This window comes from Choloepus didactylus, chromosome 1 (assembly GCF_015220235.1).
Source record: "Choloepus didactylus isolate mChoDid1 chromosome 1, mChoDid1.pri, whole genome shotgun sequence".
NCBI classification, from domain to species: Eukaryota; Metazoa; Chordata; class Mammalia; order Pilosa; family Megalonychidae; genus Choloepus; species Choloepus didactylus.
Window position 1 is genome coordinate 212,661,365 of NC_051307.1, and position 18,009 is coordinate 212,679,373.

Consider the following 18,009-nt stretch of genomic DNA (forward strand, 5'->3'; position numbering starts at 1 on the left):
CTGTTAGCTGGGAAGGGACGTGGCTGGCATCTGCTGATCCCGGGTTGTGTTCCAGGTCTTCTCTCAGCTCCTGTGCGTTCTTGGTTCTTTCTCCCAGGACGTTTCAAAATGGCATTATCCAAAATGTCTCTAGGCTTAGCTTCTCGGGGCAAACTCTGGACTAGTATCTCCAAAGCATCAGTAAAAGTCTGCTTTCAATGGCCATCTCCAAAATGTCTTTCTAAGCTGTAGTGGCTCTCCAAAATGTCACTCTCAGCTGCTCTCAGCAACTTTTGTTTGTGAGCTCTTTTATAGGACTCCAGTGATTAAATCAATACCCACCTTGAATGGGCAGGATTGAGTCACATCTCCATGGAAACACTCAATCAAAGGATTCCAACTTAATCAACACTAAAACATCTGCCCCCCAAGATTGCATTAAAGAACATGGCATTTTGGAAACAAAGGATTCCAACTTAATCAGCACTACAACGTCAGCCTCCACAAGATTGCATTAAAGAACATGGTGTTTGGGGGAACATAATACATCCAAACAGGCACAAGAGTCATCTTTGACTCTTTTTTCTTTCTGGTAAATATATTTTTAAAATTTTAATTGTAGTAACATATAGGCAACTCAAAATTTCCCATTTTAATCACTTTCAAGTATACAATTCAGTGATATTAATTATATTTACAATGTTGTGCTACTATCTTCAAGATCCATTACCCCAGCATTTTTACCACCTCAAACAGAAACTCTGTACCCGTTAAGCAGTAACTTCCCCTGTCCCCTGGTAACCTTAGTCTACTGTCTATCTCTATGAAATTTGCTGAGTATTTCATATAAGGAAGATCATATAATATTTGTGTGTATTTTTGTCTCTGTTTTTTTTCACTCAATTTGATGTCTTCCAAGTTCATCCATGTTGTAGCATACATCAGACTTTAGTTCCTTTTTATGGTTGAATAATATTCCATTGTGTGTATCGACCTTGACTCTTATTTCTCAAATCAGAAAGAGGTGCTGATTCTACTTCTTCGATAGCCCTAAAGTCCTTTCATTTATGTTCCTCCCCACTGAAACCCATTCTCTCTTCCAGGATTATAACAACAGGCTTCTAACTGCCTTCTCTGCCTCTAATTTTGTCCCCATGTAATCATTTCTCCACTTGGTTGTTGGATTTCCAAATGCAAATCGGAACATCTCATTCCCTTCAATTGCTCTGATTTCTTTAGGATAAAACACAAAATCCTTATCTGGATTCACAAATCCTGCTTGACCCTCGATTATTTGTCCAGTCTCTGCTTTTGTCATCTTTCTCTCCTTTTTATTTTCTCTTGCTTCCAGAACTATTATTTTATCTTTTTGCCTAAAATACTTTTGCCTGTCCTTCCCCTTCTTTCATTCTCTTAAATAATCATTTTCCCCCGAGCTTTCCTTGACCTTCCCACTGCTGTCAAGATTGTAGATGCTCCTCCTTTATGTTCCCGTGGCTCCTCACATCCTGTTAAAGCACTTAGCGCATCAAATTGTTAAGTTTTGTTTACTTGTCTGTTTCCCCAATAAATAGGTACTGAATGCACAAACAAATGAATTCCTTGTATTCTTTGATTAGCTGTGACTACCCTTTCTTCTAGGCACAAAGTGGTATGTTAAAGCAGATTTTATTTCAAAAATTCATTTGAGACACATTTCCCATGGGAACATTATTACAGGCTAGTTTCTCAGATAATCAGTATCCTAATTAATTCATAATGTAGTTTAGGTTAATTTAATTTACAATGCCCCTTGGAATTGACCTATGTATTATCATTGCAGTATGGAATCCCATTTTTCCTTCCTTTCCCTCTACCATTTCTCTTTTTTTTTCCTTCTTCCATAGAATCTCAGCCACATACTGGGTTGAATAAGATTTGGAGAGATAGTAAGGGACCTCTTTATAAGACTGATTATTTGGGAAATGGCAAATTGCAATTCTTAGCAAGAAGAGAATGTGATAGCCCAGATAATTTTTGTGCCCCTAGTTGAATCCACATCAATTGGGGGATCCTTTGTTTATGGAAAAATGGAATGGCTAGAGGTTATGACTGCTGTAATGCTTATGATCCACTCTCCAATTTCTCCATATGCATTTTCTCTGGGCCATTGCTGAGGCAGTTAATGGCCATCAAGGATAAAAGTAGCAATGGCTTGTAAGCTTTCTATCAACATTAAATTTCTTGAACTCGATAACTGCTTTTAAGGTGGTTACATATGTGAATATCCTTGTTCTTAGGAAATATACATAGGCAGTATTAAGTCTTCAAGAAGCATTATGTATTCAGCCTACATTCAAGTGTTCAGAAAATGGATTGATTAATAGATATAGACAGCAAACAGATCGATGGATGTAAAGATTGCAAAACTACATCTGGGGTATCTGGGGTAGAGGGGGAAGGATAGGGCTATTTTGGGGTTCTCTATATTGGGTTTATATTTTTGTAACTACCATGTAGGTTTGAAAGCATTTCAAAAGAAAAAGTTTTTTTGCTTTTTTTTTTTCTTAAAATAAAAAAGCAGCTGTGGCCTGGACATAGCCCTGGTATAAAACCTGATTATTCAAAACTTGGGGAGTCCCTACATGCACACACACACACACATACATACACACATACACACCTTTTATTATTAAAAACCACCTTGCTGATAGTATTGCTACCTGGGCTACTATGGTAGAAGAAAAACCTGCTGTGATGTGAAATCCCTTCTGCCCTGTGGTTGTGACTCTTTTGAGGAGAATTATCCATTTGAAGCCCCCAAACTGAGTTTCCAATTTACTTATACCCGAGCCTCTAATGTTCAGATTTCATTCAGATGTTGGATCCAGCCCAAGAGTAAACTTGGACTGCCGTCTGATTACCAAAAATTTCTTAAACTCTGGCTATTTGCTTGCCTGTGCTTCATCTATTTAGGCTGCCTCATGCTTTTGCAAAAACAAAGCAACTGTCTCGGGCTGCCAGGTACCAACGTTATCTGTCTCCTCATGTTGATTTCTGGCAGTCAGTAGGCGTGCTCCTGTGCCTTCCAGTGTCCTTGTGCAGAAGGAAGGGCTTGGATGCGGCCGGTCAAACATGGAGGTTATATATATTAGTCCATCATGTGCATGAAACTACTTTGTTACTCTACTCACTGAGACCTAATTTCCTCAGATAAATTTTTCAATACGCACTCTTGATGTAGTTTTTCAATCATCTTTATATCCAAAAGGAATCATTTGGCCTTCATATTTCAGTGGTGACAGCTTATCCTAAATTGCAATACCTATTACATTGTGGAGGTACACTTGCTAAGTTGTGTGAATAATAATAATCATATATACAAGCTAAGCATGTTGCTCAGAAAGTGTGCTGTGCTAAGAGAACTGACTGGTTTGGACATTGACCTCTGGGAGGGGGGATGGTTTTTGGTCTAAGGATTACAATTTGTTAGTTAGGAAGGTAGCATATATTGAATATGTGAAATGCTGAAAGCATAGCCCTAGGTATTATAAGGAAGTTAAAGACTCTATCTTTGATTTAGCCACTCAAAACACATACTCATGAAGTGTTCCAAAAACACTTCCTGGGCAATGGTTCATTAAGCACAAATTGATAAATGGAATCTGTAGTAAGTATTGAGGTTGGAGTCAAGTTGTGAGCAGAGTGAGAAAAAGTTCATTCATTCAACAAATTACAAAAAAAAAGATTTATTGAGTGCCTACTTTATTCCAGGCACTGTACTAGGTTAGAGGTTGGGGATGCCAAGATTAATTCATATGTTCATTTGCCTCAAGATCTTAAGACAGAGAGAGCATGTAAAAATGATATGGGGAAACTACCATAGGAATACAAAGAAAGCTCCAAGAAGGGGTAAAGTTTTCAGGGATATGAAGAGACTCCATACAACCCTGTGTCTATAATTCTAAATACAGTAGCTGCTTGCAATATTTGGTTTCTGATTACTTTGGGAAGAAATGACTCATTAGGCTAAGCTTTGTCCCAAGCCTTCTATCAACAAACTGAGCATCTAGAATTCAGTAAAGTAAGAAAACTGACCTTTGCAAACTTTGTTGACCTTTAGGATACTGACTAAATAAAAGCCTGAGGAGGGGCTTTGAAGTTCAGTTTGTAAAGTTTGTTTGACTGAGTGGGGCAATGGATTGAACAAATATTATTTTGATGGTTAGTGAAGTAGGACAGGTATGGGCAAATGGTGCTGGGGTGGTATTAGGAGACAGAAACATGATGCTAATGCTATCCAAGTCCATGAGAACAGCTTGTCCCAGTATGTCATACCTGTCTTCAGGCAGCATCTTCCTGAAATGTGGTATTCCATCATGGACCAATAGAAATATACAGCGAGCCACATGTATTTAAAATTTTCTAGTAGTCACATTAAAAAATGTAAAACAAAAGGGGTGAAATTAAGTTTAACAATACATTTTATTTTAGTCAATATGTAAAAAATATCATCATTTTAACATGTAATCAATATAAAAATTATTAGTGAGATATTTACATTTTTATACATGTCTCTTAAATATGTTGTGTGTTTTATACTTAGGGCATATCGCAATTAGGAAGAGCCACATTCCAAGCTCTCAATGGCTACACGTGGCTAGTGGCTACTATATTGGACAGTATAACTGTAGATATGTATACATATATCCCGTTTTCAGAGGTCTCCCTAGGAGTTGATTCTTCAGCTTTTTCCTGGGACTACATTTCAGTGTGCCTTGATATTTGGAATAAGCTCTTAAATAGAGCCCAGATTCCCGATGCCAGAGTTTGACTATTTCTTCTCATCTCATGCTGTTATGCAATAAATATTTATTGAGTTTCATTATATGCCAGGCATTGGAATACAATGTTGAGCAATATCACTGTGGTTCTGGCTTTCAGGGTGCTTACCGTATAAAGGAGAAGAGAAATAATAAACAAATAAACAAATTAAATGTATAATTGTGACACCTGTTGGGATGAAAAGTCCAGGGAGCTATGAGCATTTGTACCATGAGGACTTCTTCCAGTCTTCAGTGATTGGGATGCTTCCCCAATGAAGTGACTTTTGAACTGAGATCAGAATGATGCCGATAAGAGGTCAAAAAGAGTTTGGCCCTTTCAAGACACTGACAGGAGAATGGCGTGGCGAGAGTGGAGAGAGAGAGAGAGGGCAAGAGTGGTTGGGGATGAAGTAGGATAGCTAGGCAGATGCCAAAGTACATGTGGCCTTAGGTCATATTAAAGACCAGGATCTTCCTCTGAAGAGTAAAGAAAAGCCACTGTATGTTTGTAAGGAGCAGTGGGGTCATTATTGGAAATACATATGAAAAGAGCACTCTGCTGTAGACTGGAGGATGGATCTGAAGTAAAAAGGATAAATGTGGGGAGAACTTTTAGGAGGCTATTGAGTAATCCAACTAAAAGGATAAGGTTAGTGGCTACCTCATGTCCTAAACTGATGACTTTCAATCATATTACTAGATAAAACTGACAGGACTTGGTAATTGATTTGATGGGGATGGAGGTGGCACAGGGTATGAGGAAGAGGATGTCAAGGCCAAATCCTGGCTATCTGACCTGCTGAAATAGATGGTTGTAAGTCTTCTAAGAGTTTTTCTTAGCTCTCCTCTGGCAAGCTGGAAATTTTAGAGTGAAGTTCCTATCATCTAAAGTGTTAAGTGGCCTGTATGTTAATTTGGTCAGTTAATTGGCTCCCCAAAATTTTGGTTTTGCTTGAACCAGAAATTTGTAAATCTTTGGTGTTGTTGGTAGGATAACAAAAAAGAAAAAAGTCAATAGTGAGCTTGCACTCTTCTGTCCATATTTCCTAACCTTTACATACTGAGTAATCATAGGCTGAATCATTTAATGACTTTTCTGCTTTGAACATAATTGTCTTTTCTTATAAATTATACAGTCTTTGCACTGACACAGAGTTTTGTTGCCATAATACTGTCATGAGTAGAGGTTTATGCCAGTCTTCACAGAGGAAGGCTAAAGAGAAATAATAAAGAAAATTACTTGTCTGACCCTGAAGTTTCCTAAATCAATTAAGAAACAACAATATTTTATGTTTTTACAATTGGTTCACAGGGATTTGTAATCATTCCTAGCTAATAATTAAAAAATTACATTTTGCATTGTTATTTCTTTTAACATTAGTTATTAAATTGTTAATTTACTTCTTGTTCAAGGTCAAATCAACATGAAGAATTCAAACTGCCAGATAATTTCAAATAGTTGGATGTTGACAGTCATGTTCATTGGTTCATTAATTTGTTCATGGGATAATTATTAAATGCATAGATGCTTAACAGGCTAGACAACCCTTGAGAGGGGAGACATAAATGAATAAACACATAAACAAAAGTGTGATGTAATGTCAGTAGTAGTTAGTGCTATCAAGAAAAAGGGATATACAAAGTAATTTGGGCAGAAAATAAAAGTATATATGGAGGGCCCCTCTGAGGAGCTGGGGGAAAATGCAGAAATGTTGGACTTCGACACCTGGGTTGTTGCCGATTTTCTCACAAACATTGAGGACTGACGGTTTGGTATGCCGAGCCCTCTATCTTGGGGCTTGTCCTTATGAAACTTGTTACTACAAAGGAGAAGCTAAGCCTACTTATAATTGTGCCTAAGGGTCTCACCCAGAGTACCTCTTTGTTGCTCAGATGTGGCTCTCTCTCTCTAGCTAAGTCAACTCAGCAGGTGAACTCACTGCCCTCCCACTTACGTGGGAACTGACTCCCAGGGGTGTAAATCTCCCTGGAAATGCAGGATATGACCTGCATCATGGGATTGAGAACATCTTCTTGACCAAAAGGGGGAAGTGAAATGAGACAAAATAAAAGTTTCAGTGGCTGAGAGATTTCAAATGGAGTCAAGAGGTCACTCTGGTGGGCATTCTTATGCACTATATAGATATCCCTTTTAGGTTTTAGTGTATTGGAATAGCTAGAAGTAAATACCTGGAACTATCAAACTGCAACCCAGCAGCCTTGATTCTTGAGGACAGTTGTATAACTATGTAGCTTACATGGGATGACAATGTGATTATGAGAACCTTGTGATCACGTTCCTTGTATCCAGTAGAAAAATGGGGACAAAAACTAAATGAAAAATAGGGTGGGATGAGGGGGATGATTTGGGTGTTCTTTTTTACTTTTAGCTTTTATTCTGTCTGGTGTAAGGAAAATGTTCAAAAATAGATTGGGGTGATGGATGCACAACTGTGTGATGGTACTATGAACAGTTGATTATACACCATGAATGATTGTGTGGTATGTCAATATATCTCAATAAAACTGAATTTTAAAAAAAAGAGACAAAGGGATATAGAGCTAGAGAGCAATATTGGTGGTATCTTAGCATGATGACATACATGCAGGCATGATGACAGAATCTCAGTACGGTAACATTTGAGCAGTAACTTTAAGAAGGCAAGGGAGGGAGCTGGACAAATATCTGGGGTAAGAGTCTTTTAGGCTCAGGGAACAGTAAGTATAAGGGCTCTGAGATGGGCATGTGCATCTTCAGGGAGGTGTAAGGAAGCCAGAGGTGGTGAACTCCTGTGAGGAAAGGAGCAAAGGAGGAAATGAGGTTGAAGAGGTAATGAGGAGCCACATACAAAAGGTTTTAAGGTCAATTAAAGATTTTGGATTTTATTCTAAATATGATGGGGAGCCATTGGAGGGTTCTGAGCAGGGATGAGATGTGAATTTAGATATAGGGTTTGTGAGAACGAGGAGAACCAAGCATGCTTTCTAGGCTTTTGGCCTGGGCAATTGGATGAATGGTAATGCCACATTTTTCAGGTGGGGAAAACTATGAAGGAATGAATTTAGTGGGAACTCAAAGTATTTCAGTTTAGAGCATGTGAAACTGACAAAAATTATGCTTCTTTTCTTTTATTCCAAATTTGGAATAACTGTTAGTGTAATAGACATTCGTATATAGAGGTTGAGTAGACAGATACACAAATTTGTAGTTCAGGGGACAATTAAGGGCTGGAAATACATAGTTGAAACTAGCACCTAGAATTTAAAGTAGCTGATCTGCATCTTATCCATTGATCCCAGAATGTTTATTCTGTAGCCACTATCACCATTACATTTCTGCCCCACTTCTGCCCTTTTTGGTCCCTGCTTTTGTACTGGAGGAGGGGTAGTGAATATTCCTCATGTTGGAGAAGGGTAGCATTCCCTAGATGATGATGATGGCAGGAATGGGCTCACTCATCTACAAGCATTTGCTGAAAACAAAGGCATAACATAGTGGGCAAAAACAGTTGCCTTCACTGAGCTTACAACCTAGTGGGCAATAGAGCATAGGGACTTAAACCAGTCATTAATCAAGTAATCACACACAAAAAATATGACACTGTAATGATGGCGTGTAATGGGACAGAAGTACCTAGTGCCAGGAGCACTTCTGATAGGAGGGATTATATCTCTGTCTGGAGGTCAAGGAAGGTTTCCAGAGGATCTGAAAGTTCAGTTGTTATGAGTAGGCGTTAACTAGGCAAAGAGTGAGAGAGGGAGTGATCCAGGAAGAGGGAGCAACATACACAAAGGCCCTGTGTTCAAGAGAGCATGGTGCATAGAAAGAAGAGGAGCCCAGAGACTCAGGGAGTAGAGGTTGAGTAGACAGAAACACAAATTTGTAGTTCAGGGAACAATTAAGGGCTGATGATGACAGGAAACAGATAATGCCTCATGGGTCACATGGTTTGAGAAAAAGAATTGTGGTTGCAGTGTGGAGAATGGATTGAGGCTGGGGAGTGGGGAGGAAGAAAGGGACAAAAGGAGAGGACTAGGAAGACCAGATAGGAGTTGCTGGCAGTAGTCTAGGTGAGAGATGAAGGTGGTTTGGACAGGGTAGTACAAAACTAGGGTCAGTATAACTGCCTAGGGAGAGCCAAATAGGTGAGGGAGCCAAGGCTAACTCTATCTTAAAGAAGGGCACCCATGCTAATGAGCAGTACAGCAGGGTGGTGAAGACATTCCTGGGTTGAAACACAGTTCTTCCTACAACTCTGTGACTTTATAGATAAATTGGGGATCCTATTACCTTTATGGCAGGTTGTTTCATGAATTAAATCTAACTATGTATGACAAGCCAGCATTCAATAATCCTCCAGCAGCTGTAGCACTCTCTTGCTTTCATTTTCTATGTGGTGGTCAAGCATTGTGGCTAACACTCAAATAAATAAAATAAAATGTTTCCAGCAAATCCCTTAGGGAATCCAATGATTTTACATGAAAACAACAACAACAACAACAACAAAACCCTCCCGTTACTACTGTTCACTTCTCCTTATACAAGGGAGAATTATCTTCTCCCTTCCCTTAAAGTTAGATATGATCATGTGAGTTGCCTTTCACCACTGAAATCTGGTGGAAGTATTTAAATTCCAATGCTTGACTCTCCATCTCTCTCTTCTCCAGTCTATTGAGAATCACCATCTTCATGAAACCTACTGGCAACTTCCTGATTTGTTGGTCTCGTTACTTGCTCCTTTTATTTATGTCATCTGAATTGTCACCTATTCGTACATGTACCTCAATTTATTCAATAGAGACTTTTCCAAAAAATATGTATCAATGGACTTTAAAAATGCTTTGTATTTATAAAGGATGTCTTTGTGAATTCTTTTATACAGCAAATATATCAGTATGCATATATATATATATATATTTATACATTGATTTTGTGCATAGCAGAGCACACCAGTTATCCTTCTTCTCTTAGTTATTCTGTAGCTCTGTATCCTAGAAGTTGGTTGTTTCCCTCATTAAAAAATGCTTTTTGAGCACCTGCCATGTGCTAGGTGCTGTGCCAAGTCTTGGGTACATGTTTGTGCAGAGCTTTAGCTGTTCCTAAATATTGTGTATAGTTTGCCAAATCCAAGAATTCAACAACTAGAATTCATGTGAAGTCTGGAAGAGATAAAATAAGAACAATTAAATAATATAGAACTACATTTTACATAGTTGATTGTAAACTTATGAAATTTGTAATCCTAAGAGGTAATAAAAGTAAAAAAAGGGAAAGCATAATGAGGTTAAAGAAAAGACTGAGATAAATTTATTGATTTAAGATTCATGATGGCATATTAAAGGAATTCCTACCTTTCTTAGATAAAATGGGGGAGAACAACAAATCAACCAATGAAATCAGCTCATATATTTATTGATCAAGTGCTCAGGATTGTCATTGGACAATATATTTCCAGTATAGTCCAAGGATACCTGCATCCGAATCATGTTGGTATTCCATTTGATAGCCAGATCCCTGAACCCTGTTGCAGATGTGCTCGATTGCTATGAGGTACAGTCTTGAAATTTTCATTTTAAACAAGTTCTCTAAGTGACCCTTAAGTACACTAAAGTCTGAGTTCTCCTATTTTAGGTATTGTTGAGCTCCGTGAAAAATACCAGATTTGTCCCTGGGATAAGGTGCTTACAGTTATGATGCATGAAAGAGAAGACAAACAAGATGGAATATGGTCAAGTGGTCGAATGTAAGATATAGAGTATAGTGCTGGTATTTTTAGAAGACATCAACAAAGAAGAGAAAGTAGCTAATAGAGATCTGTCTTCAGTGCTCTGAACGCTTGGAGGGAGGTATAGAACAATAAACCAGAGGTGGCTGGTGCCCGGGAGACCTCAGAGAAGAGGTAACATGTGACACCCCTTGAAGTATAAGGAGGGTTTCTCTCTTCAAGACCCCTCTCTGAAGACAGTAAAAGAGTTTTTTAAAAGTTGTTATTTCACAAGGTCAGAAAGCACTGAGGGGAGACAGAGTGGATGAAAAAATTGTGGAAGACAGAAAGTGGATGTAGAGGTCATACTGCTTAGAAGATATTGACTAGATTCACCCTGTACTTCCTCTCCAGGCTCAGCAATTGGGAGCAACAGCTATTTTAGAAGGTGTGGGAGAGGCATATGTGCAAGGATAAAAAGAGAGAGAATGTAAGTGGTTGAACCCTCCAACTATCTCTCCTTCTACCTTTCGGGAGCAACAGATCTAATCTATGGAGAATTTGAACCTAAGGAGGCTCTGGACTTGGTGACACTAAGTAAAGTGACAAGTGGCAAAGCATACTAAGGCAAGAACTGAAGCAGGGATTTAGGAAAGTCAATTTACTGAACAATGGGACTCTTAGCACCCAGTATCCTTACTCTCCAATCTCAGAAATCTGACAGCCAGATATATTCCCCTAAGCCCTCTACATTCACCCTTAAGTCCAATGGCATTGGTTTCGCAACTCCAGGAATTGATGTTAAAAATTATTGGAGCAATATCTTCAAAATTTTAAGAATACATACCCTGCTAAACTATTAACAGTAGAAAAAAAGGGTAAACTAAATCTATTTTCATATATGCAGGTACTCACAATCTTTACCTTCTAAGGAAGCAACTGGAAGGATATATTTTACCCAAAATCAGGGAATATTCCAAGAATAGGAAGATATGAATCCAGGAAACAGGGATTTGAACACAGAATTGTAGAAGAAAATTTAGGATGCAACACACAACCAGTACACAACCAGTGCTAGGGTGCAGTTGACACAGATTGGAACAGGAGGCCCAGTAAAGGAAGAGGGGCTGAAGGAAACAGTGGAACTCTTAGATCTTATGAAATTTTTTGAGCAGACATGCATTCAGTAACCTATAGGTGTTGGTTAGTGGTACTTGATGCTTCAATTTTCTTTTTACTTTGGTGGGTTTGATTAGCCCTGTGTAAAATTAATATCTTTATACTTGTCTTTTCATCTGTTTATAGTTTATATTTTTAATGTCAGAAGTGATATAATTACTTCTTTTAGGAATGATTTAATCAAACTTATCAGTGATTGAAGTAACAAGTCCATAGTTGTTGTATTATCATTTGTGTCATTTTTCACATGACCTAACTAAAAAGTGAAAAGCTACTAACATCTTATATACAGGAATCTAGGTGATTTGTGGTTACCTTTCATTTATAGATATTTTAGAAGTTTACCACATCATTCTCTAACTTAGCAAGTTAGAGGGACTGGTTTTCCATTTTTATGGGAAAAAAACAATTTCTTCCATTTACGGGAAAGAATTTGCTCTAGGCGATGCCTTAAAACAATTTTGAAATGTATTTATTTACATCTCAAATATGACTTCTTTCTAAAATGTTCAAAGTCTCATTTTCACAGCTGCAATTAAATGACTTTTTTAGGATAATGTTTCATTTGGCTGTATTATGTTAATAATCAGCTAGATGATGTACATCTTTTCCATCTTTATGTACCCATGAATTATTCAGAAGTGTTCTCTTGCAAATGAAGAGTAGAGGAATTCAGTCCCTTTTCCTCCAAAACAGTCACACATGACTTAGTTTATAAGACAGAGAAAGAGAAAAGGACACTTCTTTTCCTTTTTAATCCTTTCAAATTTATTGAAGTGAGCAGTTGGAAATTACCTAAATATCCAGTGATAAAAAATGCCCAAGTAAGTGGTGATATATCTACTTGAGAAAATTATGCAACAATCAAAAACTAATCATTGAAAAGACAACATAGCTACATAGGAAAATGCTTATATGAAAATAGTAAGTGGGGAAAAAAACAGTATCTCTAAATGTTATTACATTATGATTACAGTTGTATAAAAATAATCATGGGAAAAATTCCAGAGGGAAATATAATAAAAGAATAATGATGGTAATGTTACTATGATAGAATGATAGGTGAATTGTTTTTCCTCTGTATTTGCCAAATTTTCTTTAATGTGATATCTCTCCAAGGAGAGAAAACAAACAAGTGCACCCTTATTGAGTGACTACTGTTTACTAGGAACTGGGCTGTGTGCTGAGAATATAAAGATGAAAAGCTATGTTTAGTGATATATAAGATATATCAAGTTATCCCCAGCAATATCAAAATGTATGCAATTAACCAAAATTTCACTGAGATCTTAAGGGGAAATGCCATTAATTAAATACTGAGTAGGTGTTTTTCACTTGTACCTCATCTAATCCACTTATCAATCACCTGAAGATGATTATCTTTTTACAGACAGTAAACTTAAGTCTCAGAGAGACTATTCAACTTGTACAAAGTAGCATAGTTTGAACCTGACCTGGTTAAAAATCCCTTAGTCATTTAACAAGAATTTATTAAACCCCTACTGTATATCAGGAATTGTTCTAGATTAGGGATATAGAAATAAACAAAGCAAAGTTCTGGCCCTCATGGAGCTTACATTCTAATGTGAGGAGGCAGAAAATAGAAATAAATGTCACTGGAGGGTAAGCAGAGGAATGGATTTATCTGACTTAATTTCCAATGGATAATTCTCACTGCCATGAGCAGAAGAGCCTGTGTGAGAAACAGTGTGGAGCCAGGGAGATCCGCTATGAGGCTTTTGCAGTGAGAGATGACAATGCCTTGGGCGAGGGTAGAAGTGAAGGATTGTCAAGAACTGTGAAGGGTCTGAGATTTTACCTTACCAGAACATAGAGGTCGGCATGAGCTTCATGTTCACGTGGGTTCCCCTCCTCTCCCGTCTCATGGGGAGATGCAGAGTGGCCCATGTGGATGCTGCAAATGCAGTGGGTTTGTGTCACAGCTGAGGAACCCCTAGTTTAGGAAACCCCAATATTTAATAATGTGTTTCAGGTAAACCTGCCTGATCTTTGCCCTTTTTTTCTGTCTTATACTGGACAGCAAACAAACCAAAGCTCTGCTCCAGAGAGGGGCACTATCACTATCTTCCAAGGCTGTTTTCTGTTCAGCCTCCTTGAAAAGAATAAAGCTGTCAGTGTCTCCACTCATAAAATAGGCAGAAATATGAGAGATCCATTGAGAATTATCTCCCAACAAGGATGCAGTGGGAAATGGCTGGATTCTGGAAGAAATTTGCAAGTAGAGCCCAGATCAAAAGGGGGATATATAAGAAAGAGAGGAGTCCAAGATGACATGGACATTTTGCCAAGCACTGCATTTGGTGCTGGGGATGATGAAAGCTACATTCCAGCTCCTGGACTCAAAGCAACTAAATATGCCAAATAAATGAAATGATTGCCAAATATGGTGAATACTATGTATAAAGCAAGGATGGTGCTGAGGATTTCAGCTCTGGAAAGATATGTGCTTTTATTCAAACCAGTAAAATTATAACCTCGTTAGAAGAGGAAAAGATAGATTAGACCCCTTAGATGAAGTCAGGCATGCTTGCTTCTGGAATTAATTTTCATTCTTGTCATCTGTTTTGAGAAATACAATTTATTTGGGTTTGTGCCTTCCTGCAGTGGATATTCTTAGCATTTGTTATTTCATCAGTAAACTAGACATGTTTACTTTGGGAAAAAAATTTAAATTTTTAAAGATACTGTTTAAGGAAAAAAATTAATTATTTTACTTTATCTGTTTATAGACATATATTTGGATGTCAAATATAATTAGCTATTGTCCCAGACAGAAACCATCATCAATTATGTTTTAATTGGTTTGAGTGTCTCTACCAACTAGAATAAAATCTCAATGAGGGAACGAAACTGCTTTTGTTTGCCAGTACATTCTCAACTCTTAGAAGAGTGTCAGGTATATAGCAGGTGCTTACTAAGTAGCTATTGAGTGAATGAATGTGTGAAATACATTATTTTGTATTCTTCTTGAAATAAATTCCTTTCTTTTGGATTCATTTTATTTGATTGCTCTTTGATGTCTGTTAACTTTCTATTATTTTTTTCTACCACAATTATTGTTTAAGTATTTAAACATTTAGATATGTTCCAAGCTCTTGCAATGGTGAAAAAAATACCAGAGTAATGATTTTGTTCATATTAACTTTTACGTTTCCTTTGAATTATCTCTTCTAGTATAAATTTGAAGGAGTGGGTCAGGGCTTCTGAATATTATCATCACTCTGCCTCAATGTCATTTCCAAAAGGCAGGAACAGTTTTCAATGTTTGAGTGTACCTGTTTCATCGCAAACTCAAATTTATTAGCATTAGTTGTTATGTTTTTTCGAAAAAATAGTTTCTTTAAAAGGTAGAAATAGAGGATCAAGTATGCTTTTATTAGCATTTATTTTATAACTCTTGATGTACAAATTTCTACATTCATTATTATTTTTATTTTCTCTTGTGTGAGCTGTCTGTTCTTATATTTTGTCCAGTACTGTTAGGTTCTAGGCAGAAGGTAGATATTTAGGTTTCAGTGAAACTTTCTCCTAGGTACTGGGGCTGTCCCAGCATCTTCAGGTGAAGTGTCTGTCCTGGGGAGGCTGAGAGGCAAGAAAGTTCTTCAAGTAATAGGAGGGGCTCTTTGAAGCTTATCCAGGTACTGAAGATTTCTCTGCCTCCTGAGGATAGTCCAGTGGAGCCACCATTGGTGACATTCTGTTTTTCAACAAATATCTATTGTTATCTTGCTGTTGTGCTAGCCACTAGTACACAGAAAAATCTAATCACAGCATGTTTTAAGTATGACAACAATAGGGTATATAATGGAGGAAGGGAGGAATGGTTGGAAGCCTTGATCAAGGAGCCTTTCTGTGGAAGTGACATTTTACCCAAAACCAAAAGGAAAAGATAGCCACGAGGTATCTACAATGTCATATGTCCAATAGAAGCTCAGTATAAAAATTTCATTATTATAACCTACAGGAGCAGCCTGTGCAACTGAGCTATAATAAACTGTAGGTCAGGAAGTTGCTTTCATTTTGGTATCATTCAAGATGACTATGCTAGGTCAGAGGGATGAAAGAAGAATTTTCCTCAAGTTCCTAACATGCCTGGCCACTTAGTGGAACGTAGGAAATACCTTGTTTGAGGATCAAATAATAAGATAATGGCTGTGTGTCATTTCCCCTGTTTTTTTCCATATGATTGAAATAGTTACAATGATTGGAATTCAGGGGGACCCACTCTCTCCTGATTTTATGAATCATGCTGTAAGAGCAGCTAACACAGCATAATACACAATGCAGTCATAATGCAGTCTGCATAAAAGCAATCACAAGTCACATAAATACCACATAAAGAGTCCCTATCTTTAAACAATACCTCCAGTACACAGGAAAAATGAAAATCAGTATCTTATAACTGACTTCATTCGGCTTTCTAACTTTGATTACCACTTCAGTCATTTTGCTTTATTCATTTAAGCTTATTCTTAATAAATGGGCAGTTTGGGGCCCAATCTCTTTTAGAGGCAAGAAGGGTTTAAAGCAGTCTTGCTATTACTGTTAGTTTAAATAGTCCTCAAAAGTCCACATTGCAACAAAGCAAGAATACAGCCATGTGTTTAATAGGAAATTTTATTTTCTGAACATTTAGCAGTTTATTTCACATTCTACATGTAACCCTCTATTATGTTCTATAATATCTGAGAAGGCATGCACATACAGTCCACTGCCAGAAAAAAAATATAATCTTACTGAAAGCTGACTGCAGACATTCTCAGAGTTCAGAGTAGATTGCAAAACTTAAAAAAATTTTTTTTTTTTTTAAACTATTCCCGTTTAGTTCTGTTAGCTTATCTGAGTCTGCTTTAGGCCCCTTCTTCCCTGGTTTCCATAACTCTGCGGACGCTCCCTCCCTCCTTTTTTACCACTTTTCCCTCCCATGTGGAAAAGCTTAGGGAAACCACTGTTCTTGGGTCTATCTTGGGAGGCAATGAGGAATCAGAGTTGGTGGCACCTTACAGCCCTCAATGGGATTAGCTTTAACTTTTCAGATTCTTTGGAGTGGAACATCTGTTGCTAATAGTGATCATCTTCATAGCCCAACTTTGATATGATTATGCCAAAAAGGCCACCTCTCCCCTAAGAGGGAGGTTGAGAAAGAAAGGGTGCAGGGGACAGAGAACCTGGGTCTCTCATAAATTATCTGCCATTGTTTTTGAAGTTCCTTTATTCCATGGTAAAAATTTCCTAACCAGCTCACCAGAAACTCTTGCTTACTCAAAAATGCATTCTAGGCTTACACAAATAAAAGGTAATCACAGTTCCAGCCCAGCAAAGAAATTTAGTTAGGCAAGGATAACCAATTTATCTGCACAATCAATAAAAATGTCCTTGACACCCTCCCATTCCTTTGTCATATGTACAAAAGAAATTATTAATCCAATAGTAACAGAAAATTTTAATCATTAGATGGAAAGAAAGAATTTATTCTTTCTGCTATTCTGCTATTCTGCTATTTATTAGTCTGGCAGACTAGTTTAAAAGTTTAGTTACACTGATACAGCATTGTTAACCTGACAGCAAAAGTAACCATAATGTAAAGTTTTCACATGCCCTACATAACTTTCCAGGAGCCCTCTTATTGCAGACATTTAGTGAAGTTCTGAAGGAATGATTCTCAAAAAAGATAAATGAGATACTGAGCTGAATTCGAGTGTAATTCTTCCAAGTCTGATCATTGTGGAAAAATGTGTTGGTGACATTGTTCAAATCTTAACATCTTACTGCATTAAAACTAACTTTGGTGGAGTTATTTAATGGGTACAGAGTTTCCATTTTGGATGATAAAATGGTGTTAGTAAAGGAAGGTGGTGATGTTACATGACATTGTAAAATAATACCATTGAATTTTACACTTAAAAATGGTTAAAATGGCAAATGTTATGTCATATATATATATCTCATCACAAATTTTAAAAAACTAACCTTTGCTTCCAGGAAGATGGCAGATTAGGAAAGACAGAGCAAAACTCTCCTCCATGAAAAACACTAGATAAAGGAGAGAAAGCGCTCCAGAATAGCCGTTTCAGGGTTCCACTGGCTGGGCAGGGACTTCTACACCCAAAGTGAGTGTACTTGGAGAAACCAAGAGACTGCGTTTAAGATTGGTGAGTGTTCAGCCCAGAACACAGCTGGGGAACAGGCGGTTGGAGCCTGCTGACAAGCAAGGAGGGGAGCAGCCTTCTACGCCTCTGGCACCCTCCTCAGGACTTGGCTTGGGTGATAACCCTCCGCAGACCCACAGCCAAGAGACCCCATGCCAGGGACTGGCAGTT